Raw genomic sequence first — 19,218 nt, 5'->3', positions numbered from 1 at the left:
GTGATAAAATCAAAATTAAATTTAACAAATTCAAAATTAAATATTAAAAATAACATCTTAAACAAAAATCAAAACTAAATTTAACAAATTCAAAATTAAATATTAAAGATAACATCTTAAACAAAAATAATCTAGTAATTCAAAATTAATAATTAATAAAAAGTTAAACATTAAAGATAAACCTTTAAAGATATATAATCAAGACAAGTTAACGAATTTAAAATTAAAAAATAATAAAAACTTAAGCATTAAAAATAATCTCTTAAAGAAAGATAATTTAATTAACTTAATAAAATTAAAATTAAAAGAAAATTTAAATATTAAGTATATTCTTTAAAGAAGGATAATTTAATCAATTTAATTAATTCAAAATTAAAAACTTAAATTAAACATAAATTACACGTAATTAAACCTTGACTAAAACTTAATCAAACTTAATTTAACATAACCCAAGTTTAATAATTTAAGGGAGACACCAAATTAGTTAACACCTCTAAAATAATAGTTACCTAACTGGGTATGTAAAATATGGTACCCTGAATAAAGATTTAATAATAAGAGTTAATAGGCGAATAACCTTAACAGAATTTTTAGAAATTTTTAAGAATTTTCTGGGATTTAATCGGAGCTCGTATGACGAGTTTTAGGGGACGAATTTATTGGGTCAGGGTAAAGTCTGTTTGGAATACTCTAAGGTGGGAGTAGATTAAGGAAATAACCTAGGCTTTAATTAAAGAAAACCTAAGTTTCTTTTATTTATTTCCTTTTCTTCCCTCCCCTTTCTCCTATTTCTACCCGACGCCCTCTCCTCTTCGTCTCGCGCCGCCGTCTCTTCCCCGATCTTTTTTTTTTCCTCTCTGCCCGAGCGCCATCCAACCCGCTGAGCCCCGATCTCTCTTCCTCCTCTTCCCTCCCGAGCCACACGCCGCCGACGTCTCCTCCTCGTCGGCACCCAAGCAACACCCGACACCTACTAGCGCCGCCTTATTTCCCTCTCTGCCCTAGCGCCGGTAGCCGATTCCCCTTCCACCTCCGGCCACGACAAGGGCTAGTCAATTAGTGTCGAGCGCCTTCCCTCTGCCCTAGATCGCCGCTCGTGTCTCTGCCTTAGTGTCGACCGCCTCCCCACTACTTAGCTTCTGATCCTCCGCCAACCGGTGCTGGACTTTTCTCCTGTTCGCCGGCCACTACAGAGTAGTCAACCGATGTCGAGCCCTCACCCCGTATCAATTGTGCCAGATCGCGACTCTACCCTAGAACAATCACCACCCTCCCTTTGCTCCGGATTGTCGCCAATGTCTGAGGTATATCTCGCGCTCTAGCTTTAGTCCTTCTTCAGTTGAGCTCTCTTCGCCAGCACTGACCTAGGGTTTTCGACGGCCAGATTTGAGATCGAAGGTTGCTGCTGTGTCTTGCGCCTTCGGTGTCTCTTTGCATTGGTCCTGGCTGTCGGGATTTGGTATTTGCTGAGAGCCAACAATCGACACTTTTGCGATAAGACTGTTGAATTAAGTATGAGTTTGATTACATGGTTAAATGATAGGTCAATTTTGGGTAAGTTAGGTTGACTTATGTGATCGAGCTAACCAAGATTAAATGATGAATTAAGGTTTCTTGGTTTAATAGGTTTGGGGATTTTGTTAGGCTATTTGCTATATATGTAATTAGCTAAAAACGTTATGTGATTACAGGACGTTGATTCGAGACGGGCGTCTCGACGTAGGATTTCTGGTCACGATCTTCTATTGAGGCGGGTACTTTTGACTTATCTCTTGATATAGTTATGTTAGATATGCATAATAGTTTATTTCTAGTGGTAATGATTATGTTTGCATCTGCTTGATATGCCACTATCTAGTTCTTGTTGTCTACCTACATTCCTATCTATTATGCTTTTCTACTTATATTTTCTTTGATTACCGCCATGTGTATCCCTGTTCATAGAAATAGTGACTAATTGCCTACTGTGTAGTAGTCTTGTTGTTCGTCATATCTGATTTGTGTACTTAGGTTGCTGATACCTAGATCATCGTATGATTTACTTCCTTGTAGTGCATTTTATATGGAGGGTATACGGTTTGTATCTACATGTTTAGTGTCATGCACCATCTTGTTGCATGCTGGCGATGGTCAGCTCCATTATTGTTGAGTGCATCGCCAGTTACATGGTATGCACACACAATCACTCATGAGCTAGTGGTACATCAAGCAGGGTGTGTGCAACTTGCTCTGTCAGGGCTCCGCTGGTCCGCTCCTGGGTAGCGATTGTTGGAGTATATACTAAAAGCCTAGCTTTTGTAAACATTTATTTTTGAAATAAAAGAATCACATTGGTCAATATCTGTATTTATTTGTTAAATGTAAATTGTTTAATTAATTTATATAGTAGACAACATGGAGTGTGGTGTCACACTCAGAAGATCATGTTGTCGGCTCTCTATAAATTATAAATAGTTGCTCATGACTAAGATGGGAAGAAACAAACCATCAGAATAGTCATAGTGTAATTAAGTATTAGTTTATCTTGACTAATAAATTATACTGATACACTCTAAATGTATTGAGTAGGATCATTTAGGTAAGTTCTTTTTGTACTGACTTAATAAAAGAACTAGACCTTAGTTATTATGGAAGTGTGTGCTCTTAATCCTAATATAATAACAAGCACATATATTTAATATTTATTTCTTTGACTTATCAAAGGGTGATGTTTAGCTCGATAAATCAATATGTCCTATAAGTTGGGAAATGATATTACTTATAGTGTGTGTTGTTGATTATAGAAGGAATCTGTGTCCTAGTTATCTAGGTTGAGAAGTCCCCAAGAGGAGCTCATAAGGATTGTCATGTTAAACCCTGCAGGTGGACTTAGTCCGACATGACAATGAAGTTGAGTGGTACTACTCTTGGAGCTAGATATTAATTAAGTGAGTTGTCAGTAACTTTCTTAATTAGTGGACATTTGTAATCTTAAACACAGGGAGACTAACACACTCATGATTAGAAAGAGCCCATAATGTAATTTGGGATTGATGCGGTAGTGCGATAATAACTCTTCAGTGGAATGAGTTATTATCGATGAACTTGAGTTGTGTTCGGGACGAGCACGAGATACTCAAGCTCATCGGAAGGTCAAAACCAATTTCTCCTCTAGGTCCCTGTCGTAGCCTCATTATAGCCTCAAATTCATCCAAATGTAAGGCTCTTTTTGGTGTCCAAGAAGGGGGTCGGACCATTGCTTGGTGACCAAGCAATGGCCGGCCACATCCTCTTATAGGGGCCGGCCAATATTAATTCAAATAGGAGGGTTGTTTTGAATTTTTAAAAACTTCTCTTTGTAGAAAATTATAAGTTTTAAAAGAGAGATTTTAATTTTTAAAACTTTCCTTATTTGAATTAGGTCACATGTTTTAATAGAGAGTTTTAAAAGTTTTAAAACTTTCCTTTTTTAACCATCCTCATGATTTAAGAAAAAAAAAGGGAGATAAGTTTTAAAATTAAAATTTTCTATCATCATGTTAAAAAAGGAAATTTTATTAGAGAAGTTTTAAATTTTAAAACATGGTTTTAATTTTTATAACTTTCCTTTTTTAACTCTAGGAAAGAGAGCATGTAAAATTTTATAAGAGTTTTTTCTTCTTGTAAAATTTTATAAAAAAATTATTTTTCCTTTCCTAAATATGGTGGTCGGCCACCTTGCTTGGTGCCCAAGCAAGGGGCCGGCCAAAACACAATCCTAAACTAAATAGGATTGATCATAACCATTAATTGGTGATTTATTCAATCAAGAGGAAAGAAAAGGAAAATTAAAAAAGGGAAAAGGAAAAACCCTTGGATGATTTTATTTTTTGTAAAAGATTTTTCCTTATTTGCCTTGGGCAAGTAATATAAAAGAAGGGGTGAGGGGGCTTCATGAGAAACAATATAAAAGAGGCTGGCCCTCTCCCTTCTCCCTTTCCCTTTGCTCTCTTCTCCTTGGTGGTGTTGGTGGCCGGATTTTAGAAGAAGAGGAGAAGCTCTTTTGGGTGGTGTTCATCTTGGAGGATCGTCGCCCACACGACGTCCAAGGTGAGGCGAGGAATACGACAGAAGATCTCGAGGTCATTAGCTTACAAAGAGAATGTATAACTTGTAGTTTTCTTCCGCATCATACTAGTTATTTTCTTTGTAAGAATTCTAAATACAAGAGGCAATTAGATCTAGTTTTTCGAAATAGTTTTTCAAGTTTGTGTTTTCTTCTTTTTCGAATTTATTATTTGATTGTTCTTTTTGGTTAACCTAGAGTTATTTAAGGAAATAAATATTAGCTTTCCTTAAAAGGCTTTGCCTAGGCGGTGGTGGTTGCTCCCATATCCAAGAAGGTCATGTGCCTCGCCATGCAGTCCTGGAAGTCAATTTTGGAAATTAATATTTATGGAATTAATAATATAGGTGGATTTGAATCAATAGTGTTAAGTTCCGCTTGCGATTCAAATCTAAACCATTAAGAACAGATAAGTTAAATTTGGAATCAATGATGTTAAGTTTCGTCTGCGATTCATAATTTAACTTCTAAAGAACACAATAGGTTATTTAAGGAAAGGTTCGACACTTGTACAAAAATTTTTGTACAGTGGAACCGGTACGTTTTCCTAGGACTAACCAACAGCGATGACTGCAGCGTGTAGTGGGCAAGGATCCCTCCCCTTGACTATGATACAGGGAGATGAGAGCATTGAGTTTCCCCACTCTGTTGGGGTAGGAGGATAGGTGTACTCCGACAGCATCCTGCCCACTCGGTCACTCAGGAGCAGTGATGGCAGAGTGCACAGTTGTCATAACCCTACCCACTCGGCCTCACCATCGCGTGTGAGATAGCTGACTAGCGTTAGGGGTGACACATGTCATTTTTGCACCATATGCATAGATTGCATTTATTGTTTGTGATTACTGCATTTTGGATGCTGCATTTGTTTAGGTTGCATACGTTTGACATGCATACAGGTGACATTTTGTATCTGGTCTGACGACCCTTATATTCAAATAAGAGGTCCTGGTGAGTACAGTTTTCTTCAATCTTTTCAGTTTGTATTTCCTACTTTTGTTCATAAAACTGTATCACATGATGATTACTGCTAGTCATATCTTATTATGCATGTCTATCGGGTATCCCCTGAGTTCTTGAACTCACCCCGTTGATTATTTTTATTTCAGGTTGAAGTCGTCAGGAGGTTCCAGCTGCTAGTCCCCTGGCCACAAGGATTTTCGCTTTGGTCTTTTGGTTTGTGTTTATTTGTTTAGAGCTATGTTTCAGACTTGTTCTGGTTTTGGTACTCTAGATTTTGTGTGGCTTGTCTTTGAGTAATGTACTGGTTGGGTTTTGTTTGCTTGGTGGATTGTATTTGGTTTGATTTGCTACGCGCCTATCGGGCGGGCAGAAGAGGTAAGTTTAGATGATATTTTCGTTTTCTTTTGCATTGTGTGGACAGTCGGAGGTTGTTTTTTTATAACTGCGTGGATGATTTTAATTTTGTTTGATATATATACCAGTCGTATTGGCTGATGAGTGTGAGCCCTGAGGGCTATATATATAAGTCTCAGATTGTCATCCGTACAAGAAGAGATGTTGCCGAAATTTCTTCTGGCAGGGACTTTAAAATTATTTTAAGTCTTTTAAACATTATTTTAGATCTTTTAAAAAAAAAAAAAAAATTTTTTTTAAATCTCCTAGAAAATTATTTTAAAATTCTTAAATATTATTTAGACACTTAACTTATAACTTAAATGTTAATAAACAAATAATTAAATCTACTAAAATTTAATTAACTTTAATTTTAAACTGAATTTAATAATTAATAAGTAAATAATTAAAACTTAATTGAAATTAAAACTCAAAACATTAATCTAAACTTAATTTTAATCTAACCTCAATTAAGAACTTATGTTAACATTAATTGAAAACTTAACTTAACTTGATTAGTACCTTAATTTAACTTAATTAATATATAATTTATCTTAATTAAAAATTATATAAAATTGAACCTTAATTGTACTTAACTTTCTTTGATAACTTTAACATATTTAACTCTGAATTAATATTAACTCTAAATTTAACTAATCTTAATTTAACGTAACTTAAATTAAATTAAATCAAAACTTAAAGATGAAGTAATTGAAAAATTAAATTATAACTAATACTTTTATTAATCAATTAGCTCAATTAATTAATACAAAATTTAAGTTATTTTAATCAAATAAATATTAAATTATTGAATTGAGTTAAGTAAATATTAATCAATAAACTATTGATAATGATTAACTGTTATTGAGTTAGTAACAATTTATTTCTTAACTTAATCCAAGATTAATAATTGATTAAATGATTAATTTAAATAATTAATGATTAATTAAACTTAATAGGGGATTAATAAAAAATATAAGTTTTTTAAATAATATTTTTCCCAATACTAATTCCCCTAAACACTCAAGTAAGACTTCTTATCGCTAATAAAGATAATTAGAAGTTGCTAGACTAAGACCTTGAAATTTAACATACCCAAACCCTAGTACAAATTAAGGGTAGTGTTAAATTAAAGGAGAATATTAATTTAAGAGGGAGAATTTGTTTTGACAACTTTAGAATGCTTTCAAAAATTAATTTAAAAAATACATAATTTTGAAAGTTTTTGAAAAATCAGACATTTTTAAATAGGTGGGAAATTATTTTGAATCGATACTTTTAAATGTATTTTGAAACTATTTCTTACTTAAAATCATTTTAAAAATATTTACTAATCTTTTGTTGGAAAATGTATACCTAAAATTTATTTTTGAAAATATTTTTTCCCTTTGATTTTTTTAAAAACTACTTTAAAAATCTTATTTAATTTTTTTTCTTTAAAATTATTTTGGCAATTTTTCTTAGAAAAATTTTCTTCAAACTCACTTTGAAAATATTGAAAATTTTACTTAGAATTTTTTTAAAAATTAGATCTTTTTGAAATAATGTACAAATATTTTTTGGTAAATGGTTACATAAAAATTTGTAAAAATATTTTTTCAATACTTCTTTAACTTTCTTTGAAAATAAACTTTTCTTTGAAAACTATTTACTTTGATTTTTTTTTTTTGTTGACTTAGAAATTTCTTTTGAAAAAAATTCCTTAGCAATCGTGAAGAAATTTTCTTGACAGTCTTTTCAAAGTTTTACATGAAAAACAACTTTACTAGAATTTTACTTAATAAATACTCTTAAAAATGTTTGCAAGTTTTTATTCAAATATCTCCCTAAGGTTAAGATATAAAAAGTGTTTAATTTCAGTTATATTACTTGATCACATTTTGTGTCTATCCTTCTTTTACCTTAGTATTTTTTTATGAATATCAAATAGGGAGGGTAAGGGTTAATGTATAAAAAGAACAAATATATTTGATCAAGTAAATCAAATTTAAAACTAACTTAGATCATTTTTTTTTTGCATCTTGTATATTGTCTATTAATATTATTTTTTTTTCTAATTTTAACATAAGTTGTCATTGCATCAAAAAAGGGGAGATTGTTGGTGCAATTTGCACTAATGATCAAACTTAAATTTTGATAAATGACAAGTGGATTAAAGTTAGAGTATTTTGTGATCTAATTGCTTTACCAAATGTGCATGAATTGACGGGTCTGAAAGATCTGACACCAGACTGAAATCTAGCTAGGTCCGCGAGACTTGATAGCTGATACGAAGTCCAAATAGGTCTGTGAGACCCGTTATCTGGCGGGACGTCTGGGTGGAGGGTCTGATAGTGTGTCAGTGATTGGCCTATCTCGAATGCGATAATAGGCAGCTCCGAGCCCTGATCAACGAAGCAAATGCCACCTACACTATTGTCGAAGCACTTACCACTGAGGTCGCTGGGCTAAAGGAGGATCTGGAGAAGACCTTCGAACAGCTGGTGGGCTCCGAGCGGGCGTTGTTGGCGGAGAATAATAAGAGCCAGGACCAGACTCAGCACCTCGAGTGGCTTAATAAGCAAGCCAAGGATTTTTTACTCCATGGTTAAATAGGCGAACACCCGAAAACTCCGCGCGATAGAGGACCTGGAGAAGAAAAACTTGGAGGCTCGAACCCTGACCAAGAAGCCCAAGGAAACTAAGACAACTCTGGCGCAGGAACAATCGAGTCGATCGGCCGAGTAACAAAAAATTACCGATCAAGATGCCGAGATGATATCGCTAAGGGACGAACTAGAAGCGTCGAAAGCCTAGATGGCTAAGTATAAAGAGGATGAGTCTGCTCGACTCAAGGACTTCCAGGCCAAATATCTCCTCTCAGAGGGCTTCAACCAGCTTTTCTCTGATCGAATTCTATGGCTTTTTGACTTGGTCATAGCGGGCATCACCCAATAGCTAAAGGATGACGACCACTTGCCTGCTGACGCCTCTGTTGAATCCATTCGGAAGGATGAGCTCACGACCTCGCTCCACGAATAAGCTGTTGCCGATCTGGAGTAGTTTTTCTTCTTAACTTTCTCATACTTTCTCTAGTTTGCTGTAAGAATTTCTAAGTATATGAATCAATGTCTTCTCATTCTACAATACTTAATGAATTTTCATTCATATTCTCCTGCACTCATAGAACAAACATTTTTACAAGTGTATCTGAATTTAACCACGCACCTCTCACTCAACCCTAAAGAGCTGGAGATGGTTTGTACTCCATAGTCATTCGAGATTTTTCCTATTTTCATCTTGTAAATATTAAGCTTCTGAATGACCTTGGATGACCCTCCCCACAGGGCTTCAAGCTTGGTGATGTCGCCGACCAGCTTCACTCTCTTCCATCCAAAGTCGTCGACCGGGAATGATCTCGGGATCACCCTCTGGTTGTAGCTTTGCTTCATACGATGTTGGTATACTATGAATCAGACGGCTGCATTATCTCGAGCTTCATCCACCAAGTCGAGCTCTATAAGCCGCCGATAGCCATTCTCCTCATCTTAGAGTCGCACTCGATCGGACTCCACTCTGACCTCGACCGATACTATTGCCTCATCCTTGTACACCAGATGGAATGGGATTATGCTGGTCGTCTCTCTAAGTGTGGCGTGATATGCTCATAGTATGCTTGGGAGTTCGTCGACCCAGCTACATCCAGCATGATCGAGCTAAGCCTGGAGCCCTCTGAGGATTTTCCTATTGGTGATCTCTGCTTGACCGTTGCTCTGCAGATAGGCTACTGAGGTGAAAACCTATAGGATGTTATAGCCATCACACCACTCTTTGAGCCTCTGTTTAAAAATTTGCCTTCTATTGTCCGAGACGAACTTGCGAGGTATGCTGAATTGACATAATATACTCTACCATATGAATTTAATAATCATATGATCTATTATCCCGGCGAGCGACTCAACCTCCACCCATTTTGAGAACTAGTTGACTGCCACCAGTAAGAACTTTCTTTGTCCGGTCGTGATGGGGAACAACCCTACTATGTCCATGCCCCACTGGTTGAACAACCAAGACACAGTCGATGCTTTCATCTCTTTAGTGGGTTGGTTCGAGATATACTGATATTTTTGGCAAGAAAGGCAGGTGTCCACCATCCGAGCTGCGTCGTCTTACAATGTGAGCCAAAAGTACTCTACCAATAGTATCTTGTGAGCCAATGAATGACAGCACGGATGACCACCACAGGAACTTTGGTGAACCTCTTGCAAGATGCACTCAATATCATCTGATCCGATGCACTTAAGCAGCGGCCTTAAGAAAGCTCTCTTGTACAATTGATATCCAATTAGTGTGAACCGATCAACCCTCTTCTTTAACAACCGAGCCTCCTCCTGGTCAGTAGGTGTGATGCCCGACTGGAGGAACTCAACAAATGGCGTCCTCCAGTCACTTTGTGGGCCCATAGCTGCTGTCTTGTCGATGCTGGCCACCAGCAAAACTTGTTTGACCAGCTTACCTGTGATGGCCAAAATTAAAGAACTTTCCAGCTTGTTCGTGCACCAGTTATCTAATCGGGGTACTTTCCATATAATGACCTCTTGGAAACTTGTCTTTAATTTATCGAAAGCTTCAGCATACAACTTGAGCCGAGGGATATTTATCTTGAACGTTCCTGATAATTGCTAAGCCACAAGTTGAGAATCTGAGTGGATGAGAACCCTTGAGGCTCCCACGTGTCGGGCTGCTTGCAGGCCCGCTATCAAGGCCTCATATTCTGTCTCGTTATTTGTAGCTCAATAGTCCAGTCTCACGAGCAGTTGCATCATATCCTCACACGACAATATCAATAGGATGGGGGGAGGGGTGAATATCGCTCTTTAAAAATTTTTCATATTGTATCATAAAAATAATCACAGTAAGTAGTGGAAAATAGAATAATAAAATAGATAACTCGGGCGGTTACTTGGTTCGGAGCTTACGTTGATTCCTACTTCAAGGCACGTGATTCTTGATCACACCGTTGAGCAATCCACTATAATTCTTCCGGCACATCAGGACTTGCCCTTGAACTACAGTCCTCTAGACCTATTGAGCTTCCCTGCTAAGTGTCGAGTCCTCTCGACCCACTTGGTCTTTCCGCTTGGCTTCCACGATCTACTAAGACTTTCTCCAGATTGAGTAAATAGCTCATACACTCAGTCAAATTGTTAGATCACAACAAAACTTAACTTGAACTTTTGACAACATCAAAACATAGGTTCGATTCTGGTGTGCCCTGCACCAACAATTCTGTGCCTCAGTGACAAAATCTGCTAAGGCCTAAGCTTTGATTGTTGTTTGGTATTGATACTGTATGTCAAACTCACTTAGCTCGGTGGTCTATTTGACCAATCATCCAGATGCCTTCGGGTTAAGGAGGACTCTTCTTGGCACTGTTAGTCAACACCACGATAGGATGTGAAAGGAGGTATGGACGGAGCCTCTAAGCTGCAAGTACTAGTTTAAACGCCAACTTTTTGAGACAGGAGTAACGGGACTCTGCATCTTTTAATATATGACTTAAGAAATATATCGGCTTTTGTTCAAAGTCGTTCTACCAGACCAATACCAAGCCAACCGCATGCTCTATGGATAATAAATATATCCAGAGCTGCTTGTCGACGATAGGTTTTACCAGTACAGGTAGGGAAGTAAGGTATTTCTTAAGCTCTTCCAATGCCTTGTCGTATTCTGAGTCCCACTGGAATTTTGTCGCATGGTGCAAAATCTTGAAGAACGGGTGACTCCGATCAAACGATTTAGAGATGAATCTTGGCAGCGCGGTGATCTGTCTGGTCAGCCGTTATGTTTCCTTCGTGTTGCGGGGCGGGGTCATGTCTGGTAAAGTCTTCATCTTACTCGGTTCGCCTCGATTGCCCACCCAATCATGATGTTACCGAGAAATTGGCCACTCTTCGCCCCGAATAGGCACTTACTCGAGTTTAACTTGATTTCGTACATCCTCACGATTTGGTAGGTTTTTTTGACGTCTGAGCAAAGGTCAATGGCTTAGAGAGATTTTATTAATATGTCATCGACATATACCTCTATGTTACGACCGATTTACCGTCGGAACATCTTGTTCATCAGTCTTTGATAAGTGGCGTCAGTGTTCTTTAATCCGAATGACATTATGTTGTAGCAGTAGGTGTCGTCTGCCATAATGAAGCTGACCTTCTCTTGATCTTCCCTGGCGAGCGACACTTGATGATAGCCCTGATACACATCAAGCATGCAGATCAGCTTGCAGTCGACCATAGAGTCCACCATTTAATCAATATGAGGTAATGGATAGAAGTTCTTTAAGCAAGCCTTGTTCAAGTTGCGGAAGTCAATGCAAACTCACCACTTGTTGCCCGACTTAGAGACCAGCATGACGTTGGCTAGCTAGCTCGGAAATTAGACCTTGCGAATGTGACGACCTCCAACAACTTTTCTATTTTCGCTCGGATAATTTGGTTCTACTTTGAGCTAAAATCTCTCTTTTTTTTGCTTTACTAGTCGTGCATCCGGTCAGACGTGCAGCTCCTACTGTGCGACACTCGGTGAGATGCCCGAAAGCTCGTGAGTCGATCAGGTAAACACATCATGATTTTGCCTAAAGTATACCACCAGCTCTGCCTTTCTTTCATCTGTCAGGTCAGCCGCGACATAGGTTGTGGCTTCCGATCGGCTGAGATGGATCTGGACTTCTCCCATTTCATTGTAGACCAACACAGGAGGTTCCTCTATAATTGCATTTATCTCCAAACGCAGGATCTTCGGGGCATCCTTGAACACAGATTTAATCATCTCGACATAGCACCGTTGAGTGACCAATTGGTCGCCTTGGACTTCTCCCATCGCGTTGTCCACCAGAAACTTGATCTTCTGGTCGAAGGTGGACACCATGGTGTTGGTCATTTTGCATGTCACGTGGCACATCAAATTAATTAAGATTAGGAACTCAACTAAAATAAAGACAAGTGTTATAGCAATGAGTCCCAAGTCGTATTTTTCCAAGGATGACTAATAAATGTGCGTATATTCTAGAATTGGTTCGAATCAAAATCTAATTTCAACTTGAATTCATCTAACTCCCAAAAGTGCACTACATCAACCTTAAATAAGATCAAGACAGTGTTGTTTTCTTCTACACGTGATTCATTTCCTTCTCATCAAACGGAAATCAACTAAGCTCGGATTCTAATGTCTCATTGAATCAAATAGATCAATTATTATCTTTTCGATTCAAAATCATAGTAAACATGAAACTCAGGAGCTCACTATACTTCTAGAAACCGAAATAGCATCCTAGCCACAAACACAATCAACTTCACAATTAATTCGATCACCACATCTTCAATTCATTCCCACAATTAACAAATAGATACAAAGGTAAATCATGAAGAACATCAAGTGATCCATTCAACATCTAAACTAGTTCACAATCATTAAGATCAAGAATCAAATCAACACTAATAAAGGAAAACCAAGTTAGTAGCTAAACATGGTTTTCATTGCAAATGTTCAAAGAAAACAAGTAGTGAAGCTGAAAAATAAAATCTGAATTGCAAAACTAGGAAATCAGATCATCAGATCTGAACAAAAGTATAAGAATTCAAAAATGAAACAAAATGGAAGATGCATTCCACACCCAAACCCGAGTCCAAACTCCTTCTCTCTGCCGTGAAGCAGAAATGCCATCGGGAACGACCATCAAGCAACCGACGGTGAAGATCTGAATGTTGGGACCGAAATGTAGCTAGAGGCGGGGGGGGGGTGGGGGGGTGAATAGCTCGGTGCGATCTCGTGCTCGTCGTTACTTGCTTCTTGTGATGACATGCAGCGAAAAATACAAAGAAACAACCACACAACGCTAACTCGTAGATTTACTTGGTATCCACCTCAAGAAGAAGTGACTAGTCCAAGAATCCACACACTCACGCACCCTCCACTAACAAAACACTCCTTTATGGTAACTACCAAAGGCGGAGAAGCCTACAAGCTCACAGTACAAGAAGAAAGGGAAGGGAAATACAATACAAGAAAAAGCTTACAAGATATGCACAAGAAACTCTAACCCTAGCTTCTTCCTCGCCTCTTGACTTGGACGTGCACCAGCACAAGCCTCCAAGAACCTTCAAGATCTGGCGTGAGAGCTGTGTGGAGAAGCTATGGAATCGCTGTGAAGATCGAAGCTGAACAGTGCAAGCATTAGCGCAGAAAGAACTCGATAACGACTTTATTCTGCGCAAACGGTCGGATCCCAATCGATTGGATTGCTCCCAATCGATTGGGGAGGCTTTGAATCGATCAGTCGATCGATCCAGAGTGCCTCTGTGCTCTCTGGAATTGCCTAGATCGATCGACTGATCGATCCAGGGCTTATCATGTAAAAACGCACCTCCCAATCGATCGACCGATCGATTGGGAGGCTTTCTGTGCGATCGGCGATTCTCCCAATCGATCCATTGATCGATTGGGAGGAGGCTTGTCACAGGAACTCGCCCAATCGATCGGCTGATCGATCCAGCTCTTGTTTTTGCCCAAAAATAAGTCCAAAGTCCCCTAGACGAACATCCGGTCAATCATGACCTGTTGGTACATGATGCCTAGCATCTGGTCACCCTTGACTTGCTAGAACTCCCTCACCAAGTGTCCGGTCAATCCCTTTGACCCACTTGGACTTTTCAACACCAGATGTCTGATCAAACTTGATCCATCTAGATTTCCTGTGCCTGGCTTCACTCACCAAGACTTTCACTTAGCTTCACTCACTAGGATTTTTCTTCTGCCTAGCTTCACTCACTAGGACTTCTCATTTGCTTGGCTTCACTCACCAGGACTCTCCATCCTGCCTAGCTTCACTCACTAGGACTTCTCATTTGCCTGACTTCACTCACCAGGACTTTCCATTCTACCTAGCTTCACTCACTAGGTCTTTCACCTGGCTTCACTCACCAGGATTTTCCAGCTGCCCGACTTCACACACAGGGGCTTTCACCTAGCTTCACTCACTAGGATTTCCCATCTGCCTGACTTCACTCACCAGGACTTTCCAGTCAAGTATCTAGTCAACCTTGACCTACTTGACTTTCCTTCAAAATCTCCCCACATGAACAATCACACTTGCAATCTCCATGTGTTGTTTACATATATTGTCAAACATCGAAACCCAAACATCAAAACTCAAGCTTGACCCTATTTAAGCTCAGTCAACCAGGTCAACCTTGACCTAGGGAATATTGCACCAACACTGAATTCCAACTCATTCAACATTGTTCATAGCTTGTGGGGAACGCCCTCTTCAAGCTCGCATTGCCTGAATTAGCCAGCATCCGAAGATTGCCATCAACAAAACGGGGAACACCCTCAATTCTGCCGATGATGGACTTCACAGAATCGAGAACACAAAACGGAGAACACCCTCAATTTGTGCCTTTCTTCTTGATTGCTGGCCGCCGGATGGTTTAAAGCTCGTCGTCAACGAAGGAGTTCGTCCTTGGATCTGGAGTGTGGAATCTGATATCGCAGAAACTAAGAGGAAGAAGACGGAGGTATAGTGGAAAATCGCGAGCCCTCTAGCACTGTAGCTTCTCAAAGCTTTTAAATCAACCTCAGATCTGATCCAACGCTCCAGATTTCTTTGAGACTTAATTAACGGTAGGATGAACTCAGATCTGGATCAAAATATCTAGATCATTATCTATGGCTGAGATCTACTCCTCATTAGGTTGGATGAGCTGGATCTTCAATGGATGACTCAGATCTACTTGATCTTGGATGAACGACCCATAATGCTCCAAAGCTTTATCGACTTGTTTAGCCCTAGATTTTAACCCAAATGTGGTCTGATTTGATTGGGTCCATGACCCTTTTGATGCCTACAAAATAATAATCAAATATTAACATCAAATACCATGAAAATAAATTAATTTACAATTAAGTCCAAAATCGATACAATGCATAAAATGTGATGTAAATATGAGTTCCATCTATAAAAACTACATCAAACCATGAATGTATGAATGAAAATAATACAATAAAATCATGGTTATCACACCACCACTCGAAATTCGTTCAGGGCTAGTTGGCCCAATATTACGTTGTAGGCGGACGACGCTTCTACCACGATGAAGTTTGTGGTCCTCGTCCGCCTGAGCGATTCCTCTCCGAGTAATATGGCCAGCTGAACCTGACTGATCGATAATACTTCATTACCTGTGAATACATATAGTGGGGTCGTCATGGGTTGCAACTCACTTCGATCGATTTGCAGCTGATCGAACGCTTTCTTGAAAATGATATTCACCGAGCTACCTATATCTACAAAAATTCAATGAATATTGTAATTAGCTATTACCGCTCAAATGATCAGGGTGTCGTTATGAGGGACTTCCACTCCCCTAAGTCCCGAGGACTAAAGCTGATCTCCAGTCTTTCGGCCTTCTCCCTGCTGCATCGGACAACGTGTATCTTTAATCATCGGGCGTGCTACTTCCTTGCTCTATTGGAATCACCGTCGGTTGGTCCTCCAACAATCATTTTGATTTCACCCCGCACAGCATTGCTTTGGTTCTCCTCCTCCCGAGTTGATGGTCGAGCTCGCTCAGTCGCAGCCTGGGTGGGACTTGCATTATCTCCTTGTGGAGGTTGGCATTGACGTTGCTCGGCAACCGGTCTGTCTTCTTCCCATCGCACGTTTGATCGGCGATGATGATGTCGATCGGGAGATGGTGAACGACGATGATATCCTAGAGGAGTCGGTCGACTTGTAACTGGCCTTAAGTCGTAGCAGTCCCAAGTGTTGTGTGTCGTCGATTGATGAAAGGAAAAGAACAATGATGTCCATGACCTGCCTTTCGTAGCTTTCGACCAGTCGGTTGCCACTTGCTGCATAGCATGGGCTCAAGGCTCCTGGTGCGGCTATACTGCTCCTGCTCGGGGGCCCTTTGGTGGTTGATGACTACTGGTCGACCGTCATTCACGGGTAGCAGTAGGTTCAGAGGGTACCTCATTCCTTTGTGCCGCTTGAGCCTCCTCCATATTGATATATTCGTTGGCGCATCTAAGCAGGTGGTCGAAGTCTTTTGGCGGCCTCCGGATAAGTGAGCGAAAGAATTCGCCTTCTAAACGTCCTTGTGAGAAGGCACTTACTAATAGCTCCAGAGTGACTGATGGGATGTCCATGACCACTTGGTTAAACCTCTTGATATAAGCTCTGAGTGCCTCCTTGGGCCCTTGCTTTAGAGTGAACAAGTTAACATTCGTCTTCTAGTAATGACGACTATTGACAAAATGATACAGAAACGCTACTCTGAAATCCTTAAAACTACGGATTAATCCGATCGGCAAGCGTCTAAACCACCTCTATGCTAATCTAGAGAGAGTGGTGAGGAAGACCCGACACTTCACTCCATCGGTGTACTGATGGAGTGCGACCATGTTATTAAACATAGTCAAATGGTCCTCCTGGCTGGTCGCCCCATTTACTCTCCGATCGTCAATGGAGTGTAATAGTGTGGTAGTGGGTCATCTAGGATCCCTTGAGAGAATTGCCCATTGATCTGTTCGTGGGAATCATCGACCTTTGGTGCCTTTCCCTTCTGTCCGTCCTGGATAGGTGCATCGCCCGATGAAGATCCTTGCTCTCGATCCGCTCGGCCTTGTTCCTCTGAAGGGGTATGGAACAATACTCGATGAAAGAGGATCGACGCATTTGATGCATCCCCGTATGTGTCGGTCGGTTTATTGTTTGCCCTCCGACTGGTTGTGACTTCCGCTTGATCTCTATTACTGACTTGCTGCCCCATTGCTGACATCGCGTGTTCATTTTCTTGGTGCTCGGTCATCGCCTGCTGTTGTTGCTCCACAGTCTTAGTCGCTCGAGCTTGTATCAACATGTCCAATTCCTCCTTTTTCAATGTCACTGTCGTAAGTCATCCAGTGTCCTCCATCTCCACGTCTCAGATACAAGTTAAGTTCTCATAGACGACGCTAATATGATCTTGTTCGAAATCAGTGAAGACAGCTAGCTGGGAATGTGGCTTTGCTATTGACTCAGTGAACACTTCGCTGCGCTCCACTTTGTGACACAAAGAACGCCAGTGTCGAGCCAAGGAAGGGGTCCCCAATATTAGCCCTCTGATGCTCAAGTTAGTCATCGGAATAGTGGAAAAAATGACAAGAAACTGCAACAGCAAAAAGAGCTCTAGCACAAACAACACTTACCTCTACCGGTGCATGAACTCCCCTTTATATAGTGCCCTGTAATGGATGTGTACGCTTCTTAATGCACGGGCACGTCTCCCCAACTATATTATGAAAAGATAAGTTAGAAAAGTGTCCCTGACACATTTCCTTAATAAGGCGTGTGTATTTCTGATATGATAGTAGAAGCTTCCACCTTATGATTTACTAGTGGATCATGCCTTGTTGTCAGTGACGCTAACTATCAAGAGGATACGATGAGCTGAGCAAGGGGTCCCACTATTTGGCCGAGCGGCGGAGCCGCTTGGCTAGGATTCCCCGCTCGGTTGATCAAGGTTGTTTTTCTCCACGATCGCTCTGTGCAGTAGGTTGTTCCTGGTCCGGCCGGACAGGTGATCCGATCGGACTATCCTTCATTTGGTCATCATAGTTGTGCACATCTGCTCTCTTCCCTTTAGTTGTTCAGATGATAGGACGTTGTTCCTCGTCCGGGCGGACAGGCGGTCTGGTCGGACTATCCTTCGGGCAGTACCTTGTTCCTTTGACATCTGACTACTGAGTGTATACTAATGCCTGATCGGACCACTATACCCAATCGACCCATTCCCATCCGCTTGACCAACTTTGGTGACCGAGTGATTCCTAGGACTGCCTTGACTTTGACCTCCACGTTGGCAGCTTTTCTCACCTTTGATTCGTTCTCGGTATGCTTCTTTTACTCCCACATTAATCGTCAAAGAAGACAATGACAAATGGTCCAAATACCCTAGAAATACCCAGTTCATTAAATCCATAAAAACATCTGGAGTATTGGTAAGCTTAAATGACATTACCAAGGACTCATAATGTCCGTATAATGGACACACTCAACCATAAGATCACTACAGCGGGTCTGTAATTTGATCACCAACTGCAAGTCATCGAATATATAAATATCATAGATATGTTACTCCCTATGCCATTATCAATAACAAATACCAAATAATATATCATCAAGTCAAATATTCACTAATAGATCATTAGAAAATAATATATCACAACATCTGATCTCACAATATCCATTAATCCTAAATCATTCTCAACGTCAATCTCACCTGATAGCTTCCCACATAGCGATAGAGAAAAAAATGGAGGTATCTAACCTTCAACACCCACTTCCAATCAATTTAAATATATCCACCATGGTTCAATATTGCATGTTTATGTTATACCAACTAAAGGGATTATACCCTATGTGTAAATTTGTTACAACATATATTTTTAGTGAGACAAACTCTTCATATGCTCACAAATCTAACTTCTCAGCGACCTACTCTCGTCATAGGGTACTATCAAGATATAGGAATATATGCCATAAGATATAGAAATATATCACCATTATACCAAAAGTGTATGACTACTGAAGTCCAAGGAACATCCCTTGACTTCCTGATCGATGATCAACAACTCTCCAAATAGTAGAGATATGACTCATCCATACGATATGAGTATAGAAATTCTATTAATCTTACTTAAAAGTGGCCTTCGACATAGAAAATAATTGCTTGGCTTATATTACCTAAATAGAA

General features: G+C 39.6%; 1 protein-coding gene across 2 annotated transcripts in view; it reads left to right on the top strand.

Annotated features, from left to right (window-relative positions):
* LOC121973068 (presenilin-like protein At1g08700) overlaps positions 1-5,452 on the top strand; it is a 35,113-nt gene extending 29,661 nt beyond the window's left edge. For both annotated transcript variants that reach the window (XR_006109375.1, XR_006109360.1), the window contains exon 3: positions 5,194-5,452. The gene's annotated coding sequence lies outside the window, so the exon portion shown is untranslated. The remainder of the gene's footprint in view (positions 1-5,193) is intronic.
* The last annotated feature ends 13,766 nt before the right edge of the window (positions 5,453-19,218 follow it).

This window comes from Zingiber officinale, chromosome 1B (genome assembly GCF_018446385.1).
Source record: "Zingiber officinale cultivar Zhangliang chromosome 1B, Zo_v1.1, whole genome shotgun sequence".
Classification (NCBI taxonomy): Eukaryota; Viridiplantae; Streptophyta; class Magnoliopsida; order Zingiberales; family Zingiberaceae; genus Zingiber; species Zingiber officinale.
The sequence above is the reverse complement of the archived record's forward strand: the minus strand, read 5'-3'. Positions and strand labels throughout refer to the sequence as shown.